Below are 24802 nucleotides of genomic sequence, written 5' to 3'. Positions count from 1 at the left end.
GTTTGAAGAAGTTGGTTAAGATTTCCACCTTGGGATAAATAGTTTTGGATGGATGGATCAACTTTCCAACACCCAGGGACTAAATCATCTGCTCCTCCATGATAGAAAGGTTCTGGGAATAAAGCTGCAACATCATGGATAACATTCTTAAGGACTTGGTAGGTCTTGGGGTTTAAGGGCTTAAGTTGGCCAGTTCCTGGCTCGGATGCGAGACAATCGGCAAATGCAGTGCCTAGCGGCAACCAGAACATGTTTGCACAAGTTACAATCTCTGGATAAGCTTCACCCCATGATCCAGTATGCCCTGCAATCCATATAATTCAATATCATATTATTCCTAGCTACCACTATTTAGTTATGTTGGAAGAGAAGTCAAATGAAAAGGGAGAGCTTTATTTTTTTTAAGGTCTTTCCCAAGATGCAAGAGTGGGAAATGTAATAACAGTAATCCGAAAGAACAAAACCTTAAATTGTACATCCATCCATAGTCACCAATCACACCCAATAATCTCAATGAATACATACAACAAAGTAAACCAACAGGAGACAAAACACAGTAACAGAGAACTCAAAACTTGCTATGAACCCAATAACTCCTGCATTTTGATCAAAAGCTTGTTATGAAATTCTCAAAAGAAAGCAATCTAGATAAAATCTAAAAAATTTAACAAAAACTTAGAAGAGAGATCTTCCCCAACACCAACCTCCAAATGGAGGTTGTCAAAATTTGGAAGTCAATCCACAACAATTGCATTAATAGGATAAAATATAAAAATTCAAATAACATAAAAAAAGTTACAAAATAAACAGAATTCACAATCTTCCCCAAACCTAAATTGGGGTGAACCAATTGGGAGGAGAGAGAGAAACGTGATTTACAAAAATCAATGGTATTATCTTCTAAGTGAAACACACCAAAATCATGGCGAGCAAGATGTCCAAATATTATGGATTAGCTATTTGGAGAGTATTCATATGTAAAATATATGTAGTTTACTCCGAATTGAGGGTAGTCAAGTGCCGAGAGAGAAAAGCCAGTACTAGGGCCAATAAATAGTATTTGATCACCCAAGTCTTCTACTCTAATCCAGCACCGACCCTTTCGATCTAACTTGAATATCTTGAACATACCACTTTTGGAAAAATATCTAATAACCATCAACAACTCTTCAAGACATTTCACCAAATAAAATGTCTTCTCGGGATGATTAAAAAGCCTATGATCCTCTGCCTCTTCTGTTGGAGGAATAATATTACAATTTGTTTCTTTTGGATAAGGAAATACCTCCACAAGTATAAGATCATATTTTCTAGTGATGGCATATAATTTCCCATCATAGAAAATTACGTCTTCAAAATCTTGATTCCATCATCAATGGCAGTCCATGCCTCATTCCCTGGTCTACAAAAAAGCTAAGTTGCCTATTGATACACCTGAATCAGTCACCCTGTGAAACAAGGACACGTGACATCCGAGGAAAGAACACACGTTGCCCAACCGGTAGAGGCTGTGAGGGTTCAAACTACGTGAGGAGAGGACACCCGGAGAGGGAAGATCCCCCCCGAAAGGGTGTAGGACGTATCCGAGTAGAACTCGAGTAAAGGGGAAACACGTTCGGGTGGGACTCCCTAAACCCTAAACCCTATAAAAGGGAACCCAAAAGGAGAGGATGAGGTAATTCGTCACACACACCATTACTCTTGCAAAAAACTGTTCTTCCGGTCTCTAACTTGGGCGTCGGAGGACTAATCCTAGAGACACCTCCGGGCCTCTGCCTTCTGTGTTTGTGTAGGATTGGTGCTCAGCCTCGTACAGATTTTTGGCGGTAACAGATTGGCGCCATCTATGGGAAACGACAGAGTAATGGTGGGGAAGACCTACAATCGTAAGAAAACAAGAGCAGCACCAAGCTTAAATATGGATGAGGGGGAGCCTTCAGGAGGGCTCCCCCCTCGATGAAAATCGGTGAATGGGGATACAACAATCGGGAAGGTTTCGCGAGGGACCAGCGCTCGGTCGAATATTCAGTGCGTGGAAATAGTAATCCTCCACCCCCTCCTAGGACGCAGGAATATGTGACGAGGAAACAGTTCGATGCCCTTCAGGAGAAGTATAACCGAATGGCCGAGACAATGAAGGAGGTCTCCAAAGTCGTCTCTCATAAGACCGACGGAGCACCGCAAGGCTCCCATGTCCAGCTAGAGCGAGCTCCAGATGAGGACCGAAGTAGTTCAGGATCTATAAGGTCCGATCGGAATCCTTGAAATCGAGCAATGAGGGAAAGCCCCGCACCCAAAGAAAGGACTAGGCGTGCCACCGGGGACAGGCATGAGGAACCATGCCAAGGAGACGGACAGGGACATGGGGACTCAGGGTTGAAGCAGATGATCCTAGACCTAAAAGACGAGATTCGAAAGGTAGCAGGAAACCAGATAGGAACTCGTGAGCCAGACCTCACTAATGACACGGCTTTAGCAGATGAGGTCATGAGGGACGCGCTCCCGATCGGTTTTCGTCTGCCCAAATATGACACCTACGATGGGTCTGGGGACCCCATCGATCCTCTGGAAGGCTTCAAGGTTGTGATGCAGTTCCATCGAGTCTCGAAAAACATCATGTGTTGCACCTTGCCTTTAACATTCAGAGGAGCGACAAGGTTATGGTACAACCGCCTGCCAATGAAATCGATTCACAGCTTCAATGATTTGAGATACTTCTTCGTGAAGGGATTCTCCAGTAGATAACCCCTTCAGAAGACCACATTGAACTTGACCAACGTCACACAGCATGAAGGAGAGTCACTGCGAAGCTACATGAAGCGCTTCTAGCAAGAGAAGATCACGATTAGAGGTTTGGATCCGAAAGAAGAGTTCACGACCCTGTTGGGAGGCGTCAAAGATAAAGAGCTAAAAATGTTTTTGGCGAAGCATACACCGAAGAACCTATCTAAGTTAAGGGCTCGGTGTGAAAAGTATATTCAGATGGAAGAAACCCTTCAAGCTGACGAGGAAGCTAAAGCGAAGATGGGAAGGAAAGGGCCTCAAGGGGCGATGATAAACCCTCTGAGGGCAAGAGACGAAAGGCTGAACATGATCGAGCACCCAGTTCGTCGAAGAAGTTCGAGAGATATACACCGCTAAACTGGAGACGGACGGATGTGCTAATGCAGATAAAAGAGATCCCATATGCCAAAGTCATAAAGTGGTCACGGAAGATGGGATGACATCCCGAGAGACGCAATATGGACAAGTATTGCCACTTCCACAGAGATCACGGCTATGACACCGAAGATTGTTGGCACCTGAAGGGAGAGATAGAAGGGATGATCCGAAGGGGATATCTAGGCCGATTCGTAGACCACGAAAAGGGGGATGCCCAAGACGACAATGACCACAGTGACAACTGCTAAAGAGACGGTAGAGGCCATCGTGAACGAAGGGGGCTAGCCCGCAGAGGCAATCAGGAACGGCAAAGGGACCGAACACTCGAGGAAGCTGACCATCGCCCCCATAATGATCATAAAAGCCCAACTAGGGTTATAGCAACTATCAGTGGAGGCCTAACAGCTGGAGAAAGTTCTATCTCGGTTAGGAAAGCAAAATCCTATACAAGAAGCATGCATGTGGCTGAAGGTCAAACAAGAAGGTAACCTGAAGGAAGGAGTACTCCCCAAGGACAAGGACAAGGCAAGGAAGGTACGAATGCGGTCAGCACACTTCCAAATGAAGAATAAGATGCTATACAAAATATGGTTCACCACACCGTACCTCAAGTGTCTGAACCTTACCGATGGTGAGTACGCACTCCGAGAAGTACATGAAGGGATATGTGACCAACACCTGGGAGCCAGGGCCTTGGCCCATAAAGTGCTGAGGCAAGGCCTGTTCTGGCCGACTATGAGGAAGGATACGGAGTTGTTCGTTAGGAAATGCATTAAGTGTCAGATGTTTGCCCCCGTCCCTCGATAACACTCTACCGAGCTTTCGTCCCTGTCAATATCCACCGTCCCTGTCACTAAGTGCCACGAGGCAAAGAAATTTTGTTGTGGTGGCGGTAGACTACTTCACGAAGTGGGCAGAAGCCGAAGCATTAGCTACGATATCCGAAAAGAATGTAAGGGACTTCTTCAAGAGGGCGGTAGTCTATCGATTCAAAATCCCCCGGGTGGTAGTAACAAACAATGGAACTCAGTTCGCCAACCTGACTTTTGACTTGTTTTGTGATGCCCTCGGTATTAACCACAGGAAAATGTCCATCGGTTACCCATCGACCAACGGACTAACAGAGGTAACCAATCGTACCCTGTTCCAAGGAATAAAGAAGAGATTAGATGATGCCAAAGGGTTATGGGCAGAAGAGTTACACAACATCCTCTGAGCTTACCGCACGACTAAGAGATCAGCCACAGGAGAAACACCCTTCATTTTAACCTACTGCACGGAAGCTGTACTCCCAGTGGAGGTAGGAGCCATGACCCATCGGATTCAGTATTACAATGAAGAAAAAAATGACAAAGGACTCCGAGCTAATTTAGGTCTCTTGACTGAAGTCAGAGATGCCTCGCAAGAAAGGATCATCGCCTACAAACAAAAGGTTGCGAGGCATTACAACTCTAAGGTCCGAAGGAACGAGTTCATAATGGGTGATCTCGTTCTCAGAAGGGCGGAGATATCAGACCCGAGGCACCAAGGAAAGCTAGCTCCAAATTGGGAAGGCCCTTACAAAGTCTCAAGAATAATACGACCAGGGTCCTATCACCTAGAGACTACGGGGAGAGAAAAGGTACCCCGATTATGGAACTCGAAGAACTTGAGGAAATTCTACCAGTAGTGAAGTAGCAAGCACATTTACATTTATATTTTGTAATCTTTTGAATACCTAAGCACTTTCAAGTTGTAACTCTCCATCCCAAGCTCTCCGGAGGATTTTATTTACGAAAATATGTAAGCTGGTTTACAACAATTGATTTTGGAATATTCCTCGGTTGGGTGACTCAGGCTAAGGCCGAGGGACACAACCGAAGGTCCTCACCTCAGTGGTAACAACCGAGGGAACACCCCTCGGCTGGACTTTTGGCCTAGGGTCGGACAGGTCAATAGCTCCCCCCAATCTTCGCATATAAGGAGATCCCCCTTGGTTGGAGCTGAGGGGAAATACAACACTTGGTGGAATCCTGCTTGCCCAAGACCTCCCTTCAAGACCCCGGCCCTCAGACTGGCCGATGCCCTCGGATTGGCCTATGTAATAGGACCAAGCCTCGTATACTGAGATAGGTCGAGGCACATTAAACCTGGGAGAATGCTGACACATGGCCTTTCAGCCTTTGTACACAAACCTACGGGTTAAAGATCCCTTAACAGACCAAGAAGAAAATGGAAAAAGTCAAAGCGAAGGGCAAAGGTATCCGAAGAAGCTGAAACATTCATTCATTAAAAAAGCCCAAAGGCTGAGATTACAAGAGAAAGCCCAAAGGCTGAGATTACAAAAGAAAGCCTAAAGGCTGAGGTTACAAAAAAAAGAGCCCAAAAGTCAGAAGGAATATGCAAGAGGTGGCCTCAGGGGGCATCCGTCGGGTCCACAACCTCGTCCTTGGCATAGTGGAGGGTCTCCCGATTGGAACCATTATGGCCAGGAGTTAGAGGCACCTCGCGTTGCAGTTGAACCTCATCTTCCTCGCTATAGCCCTTGCCGTCGGCGTCAGCCACCTCGATAGCAGTCGGGGCTACCTCAACACCCTCCTCTTCGAAAATAAGTCTGTTGTCCTTAAAGGAGACCTCAGGGTAATGCTCGAGGACCTAGTCTCGGACCTCGGTAGCACCTATTGTGAACCCGGGGGTGATAGCACACCTAACCTGTCACACCCCGTTCACACTGAACCGGAGCGGTGACCGAGTTAACACCGGTTAACTCAAACCTGCCAGGATCATCAGATACTGTATTCCACCACAGCATACATTCACTAACACAAGTTCATCAAATCAGCGGAAGACTAAGTTTTACCTGTGAATAAGTCTCATATACTTGATACCCGAATTGTGATACAATAAATATATATACATTTGGGCCCGAAGGCATGAATATATACACAAAAAGAATAAAATTCAAATATCAAGTACATACAGGAAATCATCAAGATAATCAGAGTGCACAGCTCGGCTCGGTTTCAAGGCTGGAGCTCAGCTCGGCATCAGGGGTTGTGCCCAGCTCGGCATCATGTAGAAGAGCTCAGCTCGGCCTCGGAAGTGGAGCTCAGCACGGCCTCCAGGGTGGAGCTCAACTCGGCCTCAGAACTGCTGTCCCGCAGCACAGCTCTCGCAAGAGCAGTCTACGCCGTTCTCAAACTCCTCAGGGGTCCACCAGTCCTCTTCAGGAAACTCGACTGTGGGACCCACCCCATGCTCCTCAGATATTTGACCTGCAAAATCATCTAAAAAGGGGGTGTACACGTAGAATGAGCTCACTAGCCCAGTAAGTAGAGAGGTGGACCACACACAACAGTCCACACATCACCACACATCATATGCATTACATTCCATGCTATTCATTTTAATTCACATCCACCTAAACAACATTACTAAGTCTTTGGTTTTAGTGCTACTACAACCACAGTGCGCGTATACTCCAGGTACGAGCCGCGAACTCCCTCCCGCGATATGCCCATAGGGCTGTTGGAGAAGGCCCACCGTAAGTACTCAGAAAAGTAAAGACAATGCCGTCCACCGGCTCTCAACAGAAATGTAAATAACTGAAATAAAGGTGCTGACTCCAGCAATTTAAAAGCAGTACGATTGGCCCTCTTGAATGTACCACCGGGGTTGTCGGCTGTCCTACATGACTCACCGGGCGTAATGCCTAACCGCCACAGTGTCCGACAACCGCGACCCCTGCTTCCCCCCAAATGGCAACCCAACACCTTAACCCCTGTTGGGAAGGGTCGTAGCACGGGATGGTGAGAATCCTAATAATGCATGCTCCTATATGACAATAGTACGACTGCATAGTGCCTCCGTGTCCCATACCACGGGCCACCAATGTATTCGTTTCCAAGCCGACCACGGCATCTAGTCTATCAATGCATAATGCTCCATGATGTCCACATTCAACATATAAACATCTCATTCAATTGGCATTTGAAAAGTAAACAAAGCATATATGCACATCAATGAGTGGAATGACTAATCTATATAGCATATTCATGATGACATGACTAGATTAGATATAGTTATATGAATGCCAAACAAATGCATTGAAACAAGGCCAAACGTCCTCTCTCCACTTACCTGTAGCGTACAAGGATTCCCGTTCGGTACGGGTGAGATCCGGAGCGAATCGGGTAGGGTTTGGTGAACCTAACATAATTGAGAGGGGTTAGTACTTCACCATTTTAGAATCAAAATTAACGAAATCCGATGTCAAAATCGTGTTTAGAACGTCAAAAGAAGGTCACACGTCATATATGAGTTCGATCGGACCTAAGGATCACCTTCGGGGCCAAACAGGTGGGTAAGACAGGTGGGCTGTCTACCCACCGGTTATGATCGGCGGGTAGGTACCCGCCCACCGGTTATACCCGTCGGTTGTACCCGCCGGTTTGGCCAGGGACCCCTGCCTTCTCAGGTGGGTACTCTCAGGCGGGTAGGTACCCGTCGGTTGTACCCACCGATTTTGGCGGGAATGACTCTGTTTCTTCCCCATTTTCTCCATCCTTTGGGGAATCAAATGGGGCTTTCCCCCACCCATTCTTCACACCTTTGAAGTCCTATAGGATGGTTCTAACCTAGATCTAGGTTAGATTCAAGTGAGGGAAACCATCTTACCTTCTTTGCCCAAAAATGACTTCAAACCCTTCAACTCACTTCCAACTCACAATGCTCCTTCTATCTTGTCAATAACTCTTCAAATCCTTCAAGATCAACACATAAATCATCTATTAAACCTTAGATTCATCATTTCAAAGGGTATTTACAAGATCTCAAGAAATCATACTCGAATCGAGGGTTTAAAGCTCGGGTATGGTGAATGTTCATAAAACCCAACTTTTCTTACCTCCAACCGTAGATCTAGAGTTGAAGATTACTCTCCCGGCACCGGAATGGCAAGATCTAGCTTCGGCGCCACTGAAATCCTTCCTTTCTTCCTCTTCCTTTCTTCTTCCCTCTCTTTTCTCTCTCCTCTTTACTTTCTCACCAAACGTACGAGGGTAATAAATGGAAAGAAAAGAAATCATTAAGTCTTATATACTATTCCTAATTAAGTGAATAGTCTTGGATGGGTCACTCAGGTGGGTGGGTGTACCCACCTGTTATACCCGCCTGAGAGCCAAAACTTGGGATTTTGACCGGGTTCGGACCTCGGCACGAACCCCACCCCAGGAATACGATGTAGCATACGTATATACCTTAAAATACGGATATAATACCTATTTTATCCGTACATAGCCTTATGGTAGGTGCACGTACACGGTTTGGGCACTCCCGTCTCTTCTGGCACTGGCTCGGACTTGTCGGGCCAGCCGGTGTTTAAGGTCACCCGTGCCATCATAGCCCATAAGGAACCCACTCTAATATCCTCTGGCTCGGTTCCTGCATGGTTAAACTGGTTCAAATCGCGAAATCAGACCGGGTTTAAGAAGCGGGGTATTACATAACCTCCTCCCGAAAGTCCTCAGAGGCCCTATACTTGTCGACCCCTCGGACCTCGACCTCCTGAACCCTCGTCGTTATCTGTGCCTTCAGCTCCGTAAGCTTTCGATCGCATTCCTAGCGTGTATGAAGAAGGTCCGCTTCCAGGTGCTCCACCTTCTTGAGGAGGACCAAACCCTCATCCTCGAGTGTAGACTTCTCACGTTCGAAAGACTCGAGGTCTTAAGCCAAGGCCAAGGCCTCAGCCCGGATCGCTAGCTGACCCATTTGGTTCTAGGCCTGCATAAGACACCGATGGTCAGAAAGTCGCGATGACAATGGCTAAGAATTCAAAGGCCGGAGTTTACCCCCACATGAAGATGCAAGTGCTGGTTATCATGGTTACCGTCCCCTGGCGTTGTGCTTCGGCAGCATCTTGGGGGAGGCTACCCTTCTGTACTAGCTCACGAGCTACACACCCGATGAACAGAGTGTTGTCCTCCTTAATCGACCATCGAGGGACAAAGCGAACCTCTGCTCAGATATTCGTGGCCCTCAGGCTTCTGAAGTCAGCCACCAGAGAAGCATCTCGGGCAGACGACAAATTATAGCCCAAAGCAGCGAGGGCCTGGACCGTTTTGGTGCTGGGTCCTTCGACCCTAGCCCTCTTCTTTGAAGGGGGAGCTTCAGAGGTGGGGGCCCCTTTCTTCTTCTCCTTCCTCTTCTGCTTCTATTGCTACTGAGCATACCGCGCCCTGGCCTCCCTTATTTGGGCATGCTTCTTTGCAGCAACAACCCTAGCCTCGGCCTTGGAGATTTGCACTGCATAAAGACATGAAGGAAGTTAGTATTAAGTACGAAACCCCGAGGTAAATAAACATGGGCTGGCCTAAGACTCACCCGGGCTAAGCCCGAATCTGAACAAAATGACGTCGGACTTAAGACTGTCGAACTCAACTGGAGGGTAATGTCTTGACGTCTCGCCATCACCATCGACTTCGTGTCTGTCCTAAAAAGTGCAGGGGCAGAGTTCACCTTCCTCAAATCGGGGATATCCCACAGTGCTAAAGGGCACCCCCTCGGACGACCTCACGAAGAAGAATTTCTCCTTCCACCGGTGGATCGACGTTGGGTAACCATTCAGCAGCTGAAGGTCTTTCTGAGGACTGAAATAGTACCAGCCCGAAAGCCCTTACTGGCCTGGAGGAGGAAGCAATTGACAAAGAGGGGGAGAGAGAGAGGCCTTTAGTGCTTGGAGAAGAGGACGACGAAACTGAGCATCTGCCGCCATCCGTTCGGCGTCAGCTGGGTTGGATAAACCCCGTAATGCCAAAACACTCAGGTGAAGAAGGGGTAGAAGGGAAGCCGAAGGCCGGTCTTGAAGGTCTCCTTGTATAAGCACATCTCTTCAGAGTTCCGATAGCTGGCTCGGTCTATCGGTTTCGATAGTTGGAGCTCAAAAGCATCCGAGATACTGAAGGAGGCCCTTAGTTCCCCCAACTCCAGCTCGTCCATGGTGGAAATGATATGGAGAGCTTCCACCTCAAGGGGGTCCTGGGTCTGGGCACGGGATTCAAGCACCCTCTCTCTGAACCCCTCACCGTTTGAGCCACCCTCGGACCCATACAACGAGGCCACGGACGATGAGTCATGGGATGAGGGAGAATCGAGGGAAGAGCCCGAGGACATCCCTTGGATCCCCCTGGGGCTTCGACCCCTTCGATTGGACATTGTCCTCTCGGAAGACAAGGGACTGTACCCAGATGAACTGGACATCGTACTTACTTTTGATCCGGATAAGATGCTAAAGAAAAAGGAAACTGAGACCGAGGGGAAGCACTCCGAAAGAAACACCTAAACCGAAGGAAGGATCTCTGAAGGAAAAACAAAAGTGGCCCACAAATGGACCCTCACCCTTTATAAATGGAAGAATAATGATATGACTGCCCGAGCATTAATGGTGCCAATGCGTCATCAATAACTGCCCTCGAGGTTTGAGCCACGAGCGGACCTACCTCATTTGGGGGCTCAGGCAAAGGCCTAGCGGACCTGACTGAATGGACCCTCGTCGGTTGGGGGCTCAAGCCTAGGCTGAGCAAACTTGACCAAAGGTCCTTACCTCGGTTGGAGGCTCAGGCAAAGGCCGAGCAGACCTGACCGAAGGGACCAACGTTGGTTAGGGCTCAGGCTTAGGCCGAGTGGACTTCACCAAAGGTCCTTACCTCGGCTGGGGGCTCAGGTAAAGGCCGAGCGAACCTGACCAAAGGTCCTTACCTCAGTTGGGGGCTCAGGCAAAGGCCAAGCAGACCTGATCGAAGGGACCCGTGTCGGTCAGGGGATCAGGCCTAGGTTGAGCAAACTTGATCGAAGGTCTTTACCTTGATTAGGGGCTCAGGCAAAGGCTGAGCGGACTCGACCGAAGGTCCTTACCTTTGTTGGGGGCTCAGGCAAAGGCCGAGCGAACCTGACTGAAGGTCCTTACCCCAATTGAGGGCTCAGGTAAAGGCCGAGTGGACCTAACCAAAGGGAGCTGCGTCAGTCGGGGGCTCAGGCCTAGGCCAAGCGGACTTGATCGAATGTCCTTACCTCGATTAGGGGCTCAGGTAAAGGCCGAGCGGACCCGACCAAAGGTCCTTACCTCTGTTGGGGGCTCAGGCAAAGGCCGAGCAGACCTGATCGAAGGGACCTGCGTTGGTTGGGGGCTCAGGCAAAGTCTAAGCGGACCTGATCGAAGGTCCTTACCTCGGTTGGGGCTCAGGCAAAGGTCGAGCTAACCTGACCAAAGGGACCCACGTTGGTTGGGGCATAGGCCTAGGCCAAGCGGACTTGACCGAAGGTCCTTGCCTTGGTTGGGGGCTCAGGCAAAGGCCGATCGAACCCTATTGAAGTTCTTACCTCGATTGGGGGCTTAGGCAAAGGCCAAGGGGACCCGACCAAAGGTCCTTACCGCTGTTGGGGGCTCAGGCAAAGGCCGAGCGGACCTGATCGAAGGTCTTTATCTCAAACAGGACGAAAGCCGAAGCCGAAGGAATAAGGCCTAAGGAGCACACGAATGGAAAGGAAAATGACTGAAGACATGGTTCCTCCCACCGGAAGAGCCTCCTAGTGGGAGCAAGGGGGCTGCTGATACACCCAAATCAGCCACCCTGTGAAACAAGGACACGTGACATCCGAGGGAAGGACACGCATCGCCCAACCGATAGAGGTTGTGAGGGTTCAAACTACGTAAGGAGAGGATACCCAAAGAGGGATGATCCCCCCCGAAGGGGTGTAGGATGTATCCGAGTAGGACTCGGGTAAAGGGAAAAACACATTCGGGTGGGACTCCCTAAACCCTAAACCCTATAAGAGGGAACCCAAAAGGAGAGAATGAGGTAAGTCATCACACACACCATTACTCTTGGAAAAAACTGTTCTGCCGGTCTCTAACTTGGGCGTCGGAGGACTAATCCCGGAGACACCTCCGGGCCTTTGCCTTCTGTGTTTGTGCAGGATTGGTGCTCAGCCTCGTACAGATTTTTGGCGGTAACACTTGTACATAAATCGCTATTACTAAACAATCATCCAAATTATTATTATTATTACTATTATTATTATTAGCAATAGCAACAGGAGAAGCAGAGAACATCATAGCCTTGCGAATATAATATAGGTTGTTTACAGCCAACGAGTGATAATAGCCGTTTTGAGCAATAACAGGAAGAGTAGATTGATGCGGAAGTAGAATTGAAACCCTAGTAAATGGATTTAGAAGAAAAATACTTCTCTTATAACCCACCACTATCAACCATCCATAGTCAGATCCACAACACCGAGCGCGGTACACTTCAGGAAATTTTAAACTAAAATTTTTGCTTTGGAAGAGAATGAAAAACCCATAATGATGACATATGACATAGGTGAGGAGGAAGCATCAACCATGGGAGTTCAAACTGTGGTGACTTCTTGGCAGTAATTGCAATCGAATGCCAAGACCTGCAGACTGCCCTAAAACGCATGAAGCCCACACATTTTCTATAATCCTCCATTGATGCACACACCACACCAGACCACACTAGGCTACAAACAGAGAGAACCTGTTGAGTTGAATCAAAGAAAAAAAATGATAGATTTTGGATAACTGTAACGATCGATCGATCGATCTCATCCCCTTTTATAAAGGGTAATTATCTATTTCCTTTCTCATCTATAAGTAAGGTTTTAGTTTGATTTCACGATTTCCTATCAAACTCTAACTAGAAAACCCAAATCCCAACCACTGGTTGATCTATTCTACGCGGCAGAAATCCTGACTAATCTCCGATACAACGATCCACTGTTCTACTCTGTTCTACTTTGTTCATACTTTCCCTTACTCTTTTTAAGTACATGGAGTACCCCTCCTTTTCACTTTTAATCTATTAAACTTTTTTCAAATTGATTGATTAAAAAATTAATTCAAATTGATTAGGAATGAAAATCAATACTTTACATGACTTTCATTCCTCCATTAGAGGATGGCGAGTTTTCATAAATTGAAATCTCTTTTCACTATGGAAGGATTAAGTGGTTCGTATTGTTATTGATTGAGAATGATACAGATCCAATATTTTTATCAAATTTTTTATAATTTTTTTAATCCCTAAAACAATGTGTTGCAATCCTAATAGAGAATGTAACATTAAATTTGATATCAATCCGAATTAGTATCGATTGAGATTGACACTGATCTGAATTAGTATCAATTGAGACCGATACCAATCCAATACAAATAAAAAAATGGATTACTAAACTCGTGATAATGGATGAGACAAAAGAAATAATAATAATAAATAAAGAATAACCTTGATGATGGATGAGAAAAAAAAACTAATAAATAAATAATATCTTTTAGTGACTCAATACTAATGCATTTAAAAAAAAAAAAGATAAAAAGATAAAATAAAAAATAACGATAGGGAAGTCAAGGAGGAGTTTGAGTTTCAACCAACAAAGTAACATTTAAACTAAGTAATAACAGAAGGACAAAGCCCGTTGGCTGTTTTTTTAGATTAGTAATAGCATGTTTTGAATAAAAAAAAAATTGAAAAAAATTTAATAGGCCACAAGTGAAAAAGAGGGCTAATCTGGGTATTTAAAAAGAGGAGGGGAGAAAGAGATGTTAAAGTCCAAAAGCTGGGGAGTATCAGGGTAAAAAAACAAAAAAAAGGAAAAAGGTAGGGTAGTTTTAGTAAATATAGGCCAAGTGTAGGGGAGTGATAATTCCTCTTATTTTTTAATTAAAAAAACTGTACTTTGAAATCTGAACAAGTAGAAATCAAACCATTTATAAAAAAATTCGGGCTTATTTGGTGGCATTGTTTGGGCTTCTCCATATGGGTCTGGTTTTGATATATATACCCAAAATAACAATGTTAATTTGGGTTTGAGATTTGAGGAATGAGATGGACATGGGACTCTTGGGGTGCGTTTGATAATGGTGCGTTTCAGCAATTTATGTGGTTTTCTGTTTCAAGAAACGGAGAAACGGAAACAAAAACGTTTGATAAACCCATTTCGTTTCACCTATTTCTAGAAATAGAAATAGAAATTTATTTTGATTTATGGTTCAAGAACCGGTTTTGACAAAGACTTGTGGACATTGTGGCCACCTTCAACTCTACCTACCCCATAAACATCTACAAACTTCCCAACCAGTCCATTGGTGAGGGCTTCGCTTTCCTTATCAAAGTAGATCTAAATATCCCGTCGGCTAGCTTTGGCCAGTGATTGGGGCTCACGATTGCAACCCTCGATGGAAACTCGCCCAACAAGATTGTTGCCATTGAACTCGACACCTTGAAGCAAGACTTCGACCCGGATGGCACCACATGGGTCTGAACATCAACAGCATCAAATCAAACAAGACGGTGTCACTCTCCAAATTTGGGGTCGAGATTGCACCAGACAATCTGAAGAACTACTTTGTTTGGGTCCAATACAATGGGAAGGCGAAAATGATGGAGGTTTACATGGCCAACGAGGATTTGCCAAAGTCTAGAAGCCCGATTCTCAGTAAGAAGATACACCTCAAGGATTATGTGAACCAATACTCTTACATGGGGTTCTCTGCATCGACGAGTACGCTTATGCAGCTGAACTACGTGCTCCGGTGGGAGCTATTGATGGAGGCTCTGCTTAAAAAGAGGGATCTAAAGTTGTGGAAGATGGTGGTCGGGGTGGTGGGTTTGGCATTATTGGGGATTGTTGGCCAGTTTGCCCCTCTCTCTCTCTCTCTCTCTCTCTCTCTCTCTCTCTCTCTCTTGCTCAAACGACGCCATATCGTCAGTGAAATTGCCGGGAGCTTAACTTACATGTTGGAAAAATGTTTTCATAAAAAAGGTTTATCAAACACCTACAAAACCATTTCTGTTCCTAGAAACGGAAGTTTATGTTTCTGCCATTTCTTGACACAGAAACGGTATTAAACGGGCCCTTGATAATGCTATCACAAGTTAAGGGGAGGGGAGGGGAGGGAAGGAGGGAGAGATGGAAAGATGAGAGGTGAGAAGAGAAATATGAGAATAAGAAGAAAGAGGCATAACCCAGCATATAAAAAAATCTCAGCTAAATAGAGTCGGTTGCATGAATTCTTGTCCTTTAATAGGTTCTATCTAAGGTCATACTTGAGACAAGACTAAGACTTTGCATGTCATTCCTCACCACTTCTTCTATTGTCATTTTAGGTATGTCCCTAGATCTTTTGGCTCCTTTAATCTGAATTTGATTACTCCTCCTTAGTGGGGTGCCCTCATGTCTCCTTTAAACATGATCATATCACCTCAAACGACTTTTCTAGAGCTTGTCATTGATTGGGACAACTCTCAACACAATCCTAATATGTTCATTTCTTACTTTACCTTTAGTTTTACTGCACATTTATCTTAACATTCTCATCTCATCCATAAATTAATGGATATAACCTCAGCCACAAAATCATAAATGATCTCCACATATTCAGTAAAGCCTGAAATAAATTAGGTCACAATGAACCCAATCATTACCGTCTTTTATATATATATATATATATATTCCTCAAAATGCAGGTCGTGATTGTTTTTGTATTTCTTTAGCTAGGCTCTTGTTTTTTTTTTTTTTTTAGCTTTATTATACACTCGGGGTCTGCAGCAAGAGATCTTTCTCAGTCAATTCATTTGCCTCTCATTCTTCGAGAATCAGAAAATCCTTTTCGAGTTTGAATTTATTCATTTGGAATCTGATTTCTTCTTCTTCTTTTTTTCTATTTTCTTTCGTTCTCTTTTCTTTTTTACTTTTTATTCTCTTCCATCATTCCTCAAGTCCCATAGGTTGATCTAATCTCAATTTTCTTATCGAGCAAAAGTACAAAATAAATCAGATTGATTTTTCGATTAAAAGTACTATGTGAAATCTTCAACTCTTTTTGTGTGAATATTTTTTATGATTGCCCCTGGATAGTAAACAAGGTTCCACAACTTAGAACGGTCATGGGATTATCCAAGACCGATATCATTCTAATACCGATTTAGATTGACTTGGAATCAGATTGTATCGCACAAATTTACCTTTATATATATTTTTTTAAGAAAATCCATTTTTTACCTTTATTTTTTTTTTTTTAACTAAATTTTTCTTATGCTTTTACCATTAGACTATACATGTATATTGTATCGGAAAAGTCAGCTTGGGGATCGAGATTCGGCTCCTAAAAGATGGAAGGAGGGAAAGAGAGATAGATCAACTTCATAATTCTCGATCGGGGTTTCTCAAGGGTATGGGTTTTCTCTACCATAATCAAGTTGTTTTTATGCTTTTGAGCTTAAACATGGGTTTTGAGGCGCAACCATTGGATTTGAAAAAAGTCAGGCATCAACCTAAAAAATAAATCACTTTTCGTGGCTGATTGTATTGGACCAATATCAATTACAAAATTAAAAATAAATCACTATTTAGCTGATTCATACCATAATTGATTTGATTTTTGTGTGTGTGTGTGTGTGAAAGAAATATTATTATTGATTTTTTTATGAAAATATTAGTATCTTTTTTGGTGAAAGAAATATCAGTATTGATTATACAAAGGGTGTCTTTTTTTTCTTTTGGTAAACATCAAGGATATCAATACGATGGACCAATACATTATTTGTATGTATAATACAATTTCACGTTAGCAAGCATTGTGTCTATCTCTCTTTCATTCTTTGAAATGACCTTCTCCCTCTCGTATGATGCCTCATCCCACAACTCTAATGGTCTTGCAGCTCATGGGCGACGTGCTCAAACATGTTTTATGTCCAGAAGTGTGGCCCTTGCGCTAGCGCCTCAGCCGATGAGATTGTATGCTTGGGCATCGATTAGGAGAGGCACAATGGTCATTTTGCACACCTACGGCCAACATATATATGTATCATCATCCTTCCTATTTTTTAAAATGGATCCTCTACACATTCATTTACTTAGATGTGCATGTGAGGATCCAACACGTCTCTTTTGTTTACATGTGAGGATACTTCCTTTTGTGCTTCATATTCATTTTGATGATCTACCATTTTCTTTTCTTTTTTTGGAGTGGGGTGGGGGCAACGAAATTTGAGTGGAAATTATAAAATTGAAAAAATAATGGGAGTAAAATACAAAATTAGCCTTGTATTTTTTCTTCTTTTTCCAGAAGGCAAGAGGACAAAGTAAATAAAATAAAGATTATTTTCTTATTGATAGTTTGATACCCTTTTAGGTTTTAAGGTGTCAGACAACTTATGATTTTTGTTTTTTAACTCTTTTAGTAGACCTTTTTTTTTTTTTCTTCAATGAGGGTATATTATGTCATTTCATATGGGTATTAAAAAAATATACAAAGACATTGACAACTTTTGATACTTTCTAAATGATGAGTCTATTTCAAATTATTTGATTTTTTTTTCTTAACCCTTGACTTAAAGAACTTGTATTAATAAGACGAGGGACAATTGAAGGAAGATTACAAATTTTAGATACACTTACAGAGGTTTCATTTAGATAGTCCTAAAACTAAAATAAAATAATTTCACATTTTGTGTAATCGCATATATTGAATCTAAAAAAGTTTTTTCAATTCAAAGGCATGTGTAGGTGATAAGGTTTTGTGATCTAGGGATTCAATTTTGGCTCATTTTCTAGACGTTGCAAGTTAAATTTGGTTTAAGATTCATTAATTTTATGATTTAGGCCCAATTGAATCGTTCCCTTAATAGTTTTACACTTTTATCCAACCATTAAAAAAAAAAAAAACCGAAAACAAAATATTTTTATACCACTATTTAGGATGGAATCTCCTTATAGACATACTCAATATTTCCATGTGAAAAATTGATGCCATGAGTCAGAGTTGAATATTTAGTGAATGCTCTAAAATGGGCATGTGTCAAATTTCAGCCTCATATTTAACAATTCACCCTACCATCTAATGATATGCCCTTTTATATGTGAGGTTGGCTCCGCTGGAGGTACATGAACTGCACATATGGTCAAGGGACAATACCTATCCTTTCTCCTACCTTAAATGCCTAGCCTCTTCCTCTCTTTATTGGCACACAGTATTATAAGTGTTGGCCCCTGCCCATACGTGCAGTGGATCTAGCCTCTCTATGTTTGCCCATTTACCCTATTGTAGTTTTAGATTTTTCAATTTCTTGTTTTACTATTAATGCCAATTTTGATTGGTCTGAAATTTAACATATGAATAAGACCTTTGGTATCTAAACTATCAACAACATTTCAGTCTCATCTAACCTACCTCATGGTAGATCTAGCTGCTTGTGAAGAAGATTTTATTCATGTCTTAAAAGAACTAACCCTTGTCAAAATTCACAAATCATAAATAAAAACTGGTAATGGGCTAACACAGAACAAATTCATATACCCATCTGAAAGAGGCTTGACTATTGTTCTTAAGTGAATTCTGAAAAGAAAATTGGCTAGCTCGCGGGAACCAAGCTACCTCTGTATAATAGTAACCTAGCAATGAATGGTCACAAAAAAATCCCAAGATAATAAATAGAATAAGAATAAGGTGATTTGTTCGCCTACTCAACTAATCACATAGATCAGTCCCAAACGAGTGGAGCCTACTTTTCAATTGACAATGAGTAAAGAATAAGAGTCAACTAATAGAGAAAGTCTTGCTATAAGAAATAGAATCTGTTTCTCATCCTTGCTCGTGAGTGAAAAACGATTACTTTGTAGCGATATGAAGATGAATAGGCAAGCAAACAGTATCAAACCAAGCACGCAAGAAAGCCCGTAGTCCCTTCTCTACTTCCTGAAACAGGCCTCTTCGAGGGTTAGAAAGTAGCGAGCTACAGGACTCAATGGATTTAGAAATGAAAGAGATATCCCGCCACTACAATCGTCCATGCCAGCCACACCCTTGAACCAAACTAGTCGTATTAGCCACCTTGTTACATGGCCTGGCATGCCTTTGCTATTTTCATTTGCCCACTTGAACTTTCCACTCTCCCATCCCAACTCGTTGCGTCCTTGGTTGTAGAACAACGTCCTCCTCCCCAACTGAAGTACCAATCTCACCCTCCCCTGTTCCAGCTGCTGTGACATCCGCCACACCTTCTTGCTTTCGCTCTTTCAAAACCTCCAATAGCAGGCTACGATCGATCAACACTGTGCAAAGATCAGCCCAACACACCACATCAGAAAAAAGAAAAATGAAAAAGAACAAGCATAGTTACAAGCGACACTGATAAGGGCTCACTAGGACTGTAGAGCCCTACTCTTTAATCCCGGTTTATTGATCGGTTGGCTTGGGTTGATCTTGCATGGTCTGAACCAAAACGGGTTGATGCCGGTGCTTTATGGTACATGACTGCAAGGGTGATGTCAAATGTGGGGTGGCCAAATAGAATTGAGTCGGTACCCAAGATGATCTGCATGCCTAAGTTGTGCCCTTGCACATATCAAGGGCATATCACAAGGCCATGTATGGATAGAAAAGGATCCTCTTTGAATGATAGGAACTTGGTCCACAGCACGTGGCAAGAGTGAAATACATGTCAAGATCTCCCTTCCCTTCCAAAATATAGCAAGGGTTGACTTGTTTTGGCCAACTGGTGGGTGTCACTGGCAGGTGCAAGACCCACTAGTGTCACCCACCTGTTGGGGTATTGTGGACCCCAGCATGCCTGGCTTTGATGAGCACATATGTTTTGACCTCCTCGTCTTAATGAGGTCTTGTATGCCCGATGATGTCGGCTACACCGCCCAAAAACACGATTTAATGTGTTTTGATCCGTAAATGGGAAAAACCAAACAAGCCTTACAAGCTATTTATGAACCAAAGTATAAATAGCACTTAAACCCCCCTTTTCTCACTCCCATTTATGATTTTAGCAAAGTTGGTGAGGGGAGTAAAGAAGAGGGAGAAAAGAGGAAGAAGGAGAGAAGAAAGAAGGAATAGGCTTTCCCCTTGGATTCCAGAGCCGCACCTTACATTTCCATCGCCGGAATAGTGTCCGATGTCTTGAGATCTACATTCTAAGGTAAGTAACGCCATAAACCCTTTAGGTATGATGAAACCCTTTGTGTATGTGGTTGAATCTAGAGAATGATTAAACAATTGTGTGTTTTCTTTGAAGGATTTAAGAAGGGGAACAAAGATTTGGAGATTATTGAAGTGACATTTGAGTTTGGGAAGGGGATTCTAAGATTTGGGGTTTTTCAAGTGAATGTATTATTTCTTTCCCCAAATCGCATTAATGGCTTAGATCCATGGTATAATCAGGTAGATGAGGCTTAGAATGTGTGGGAAATGAAGTGGGAACCACCTTATTAGGGTTCCAAGAGTTAGAATGGAAGGAAGAAGAAAACAGCAAAATTAGAGAAAATCGACGAGTAAGACCGGAGGCACCCACTGGTGTGACCTGCCAGCCACCCCTGACCCTTCTGGTTCTATTGGCGGGTAAGACCGGAGGGTGCTTGACTTGTCAATGTGACCTACCAGTCACCCCTGACCCTTTTGGTCCTACCTGGGGGGTAAGACCGATGGGTACCTGACCAGACAGTGTGACCTACAAGTCACCCCTATTCCCTCTGGTTCTATCGAAGGGTAAGACCGGCGGGTGCTTGACCCACCAATATGACCCGTCGATCTAGACAGACTACACAGGCGGGTTTTCCTATCCACATGTATGACCTACCTGTAGCCCAAATGAGCTTTGATGAAACTCAAACTCACCGACAACCTTCTTTACACTATTTTACGCGTCATGACCATATCCTACATCATTTATAGTCCCAATTTGGATATATTTCTAAACTCTTTACCTATGCTAGGTTTCGAGAAACTCATCTTCTCACTTCGGATTTTATCTGTACCGCGAGTGCTGATTCTTCTACAAAAATAGGTAAGTAGGGAGAGGACTTGGATCTTAAATTTTGGAGTGTTTTTGGCATCCTATGCATTCATGGACTAAATTGACATCCCGATTTCCATTCCCATGCATGTGATTGATGAATGAATGATGCATTTAGAACTGAACATGTTGTATCTTAAATTCTATAGGTATGATTACTTACTTGAAATCTTGATCATGGATTTATCATATGATGGATGATGATGACGATGTTTTTCGATCATATGTGGGATTTCTAGATTAGATGCAGTAGTCGGCTTGAAAACAAATGCATTGATACACCGTCGAATGGGACACGGAAGTACTTTACAGTTGTCCTATCTCATGTAGGAGCATGTGGTTAGGATTTCATATTCCATCATGCTACAACCCTTCCCAACAGAGGTTTACGTGTTGGGTTATCACTAGGGGAAGCGTCGATCGCGGACCGCCGTAGTGGTTAGAAGTACATCTGGCTGATCATTAGGACAGTTGGAAACCTTGGTGATATATTTAGAGAGCCAATCGTACTGCTTTTAATTTCTGTTGTGGTTCAACCACGATCTACTTTTCTACTGTGGTTTGGCCACGATTTACATTTCTGTTGTGGTTCGGCCATGATTTAATTTTTTTAGTGCTCACGGTGGGCCTTCTCCGATAACCCTATTGACGTATCGTGGGATGGATAACACGTCTCGAACCTGAGGCATACGCGCACTATGATTGTGAGTAGCACGTTACCTATGACCTAGTAATGATTGTTTAGGTGGAATACGATTAAAATGAATCTCATGCATATAGTATCATTTGAAATGCATTTGCTTGTGTGAGTCTTTCTTTCCATTTACTGAGCTAGTGAGCTCACCTCTCATGTACACACCTTTTTAGATGATTTTGCAGGATACTCTATAGAGGAACCCATGCCGGGTCTCACTAACGAAACCCTAATGGGGGATTGGTGGGTCCCCAAAGAATTCAAACACTGTGACGGCTGCCAATATGAGGGTTCTGTTGCAGGAAAACAGTGACGGATTCTATTTACTGTACTCTTTTTATTCTTTTGGTATATTCTCCTTTTGTGCTATCGATATTTAAATTTCTATTTCTTATGTAAATATCATGCCTACGGGCCCACATGTAAACACTTTATGTATAACAATTTGGGTACCAAGGGTATATGAGAAATTATATGTAATCATTTATGACAAGACTTCCATTGTATTATGTTATTATATTCCATGGACCATGTGTGGCTTGCTGTGCTGTGGTTACTGTATAAGATAATCCTAGTGGTTTTGGGTTACCCGGAGGGAACCCGATCACTGGTCCGATTCTATGTGAATGGGGTGTGATAAGGACTCAAGCTGTACTCCCTCAGAACCTTGTTGTCATAGGTTTTAGACCTGACCACCACCCCAATAGGAACTTTCAATAGCCTTTTGGTCTCAGTGTCCTCAACCCCCATCTTCAGAGCCACATTGCCTCGACGGGTGTTTACCACCAACCACGAGGTAGAGAAATTGAACGGCCTCGAGTCCCTGGCAAAGAAGAACCCATATTTCCATTAAGGAATTTAAGTGGACATATTATCTAGAACTAGGTCCCGCCTATTCCTACACTTAAAATGGAACCAGCCCGGGACATGTCGGTTGGAGATGGAACATAAACGTTCACAAACAAGGGTAAGGTGGCCACCCTATTTATCCAACCACACCTGATGATAAAACCTACAATAAACCTGAAGGCATTGGGTTGGTGCTATGTTGGGACAACCCTATAGTGCCGGAGCACTGTTGCCATCAAGTCATGTATGGATGAGAGTATGCTTATAGAAGCAAGTCTCCCCCTCCCTACTGCTATTATCCCTCTCACCAGCCTATGGGAGCCTCAACGACACAGACTCAAGGTATATGGTAGACTCTCCTAAACCTTTCCAACTCCTGCGTAGTTAGGCATGAAGCAACCTAGCCAACGGGGAGACCGGTGGTTGGGTTGGTGCCTCATGTGGGCGAGACTTCTGAACCCCCTTTTTACTGTGCCCCAGAGTAGGGCCACGGGTAGAGCACCACGACACCGACGTCCCACCATCAACGTCATAACGGTCACCAGAATCGGAAGAGGTCAAGTCAGACACCATGGTCCCAACGAATATGATAAAACAAGAAAAAAAAAAAGAAGAACAGGAAAATAGAGAAGGGTGGGAACTAACTTAATGGTTCCAACAAAACAAAGACAAGAACCCCTCGAGCTGAATCCTCATTGGAAAGTAGATAGGCACCAAGGAAGGAAAGCTCTAGGGAGAAGAAGAAGAAAAGGATAGCTCCAAATAAACCTCACCACCCCCCCACCTAACAAGTTTTTATATGCAGGTCAAAACACCGATAAACCATCTTCAAAAAGCAAGGATGACATGATGAGCCAATACGAAAAGAAACACGTAGGCAAAACCACCACAAAATTTTGGGCTCCCTAAGGCAAAACGCCACCAAACGTAGCCCATTCTGATGTTATGATAGAACGTTGCGAGACCCCAAAAATGGTGCGACAAAAGGGAAGCATTAAAACCCCATCATAAACAGGGGAAATTTAAATTTTGTACTCCCATGACCTTTTTTCAGAAAAAAAGGGCCATGGGAGTGGGTGCACTTGATATATCATAAATACAATGAGCCAATAAAAGAGCGCCACACCGACACTTAGGAAGCCTCACGAAGACGAGTAGAGAGGCATGTGATTACGCACGTGAACTCCCCCATGAACAGACGAGCAGAGAGGCACGTGATTATGCACTTGACCTCCCTTATGAACAGACTAGCAAAGAGGCACGTGATCACCCATGTGCCCTTCTCCATGAACAGATGAACAAAGAGACATGTGCTCCCCACGAACAGGAAGTCTCATAAAGACCAGATGAACAAGAAGTCTTATAAAGACCAGACGAACAGGAAGTCTCATAGAGACCAGATGAACAGAAGGGCCTAACAGGTAAAGACTAACTCATCACTAGGGCAGCAGGTACAAATGAACGCACTTAGTCCCTAGAGACACGAGGTTCCCTCAGTATTAACCCCAGTAAAGACAAAGGATGTAACCTTGGGATCGGAGACTGACAAGCATGGGCCCTGGTTACGTGGCCAAGGAGTAATCACAGGATTAGTTATGAGCCTCCTAGTTGCGTAACCACAAAGTAACTACGAGCCAGCTACCTAGACGCTAACACACAGAAGAAAATACCTACCAACCAATGTACGAAGGAAACTACCTCCCAAAAGGTAGTACAGTGGAAATGACCTTTCCGCCGTTAGGATCCTAATAGGTATATTTGAAGCCTGTAAAATCGGATGTGCAGGAACAGGAGTCCACCAACCACCGTGGCGTGGACATAAGCACAGAAGACCACCATATTGGAAAGACCTGTTACCTCGGGAAGGAAGAACCTCAGAGCCAAGAAGGGACACTATAAGAGAAGAACGGAGAACAGAAAAAAGGTATGCAATCCTGAAACCTTTAAGCTCAAATAGCCTTTCCTCTTCCTTTACGTATTCTGACTTGAGCTTCGGAGAGTCCTCCCTGGAGATTGGTTCTAGGGTTAGTACAATATTTGTCTGTGACTTGCAGGTGACGCGAAGGAGAAATTTGCAGCAACAAGTGGCGTTATCAGATGGTCTCTAGAGGGATTGGGGCTGAACCATTGCAGCCCTTACGGGTATTACCGTATTACTCATTCTGGCATGTGTAAGCTTGATCAGTGATGGTGGATAACATCTTTCTTTTTTTTTTTGCTAGTGGGGTGGGGGCAACGA

This window comes from Macadamia integrifolia, chromosome 14 (genome assembly GCF_013358625.1).
Source record: "Macadamia integrifolia cultivar HAES 741 chromosome 14, SCU_Mint_v3, whole genome shotgun sequence".
Classification (NCBI taxonomy): domain Eukaryota; kingdom Viridiplantae; phylum Streptophyta; class Magnoliopsida; order Proteales; family Proteaceae; genus Macadamia; species Macadamia integrifolia.
This window is presented reverse-complemented; position numbering follows the sequence as displayed.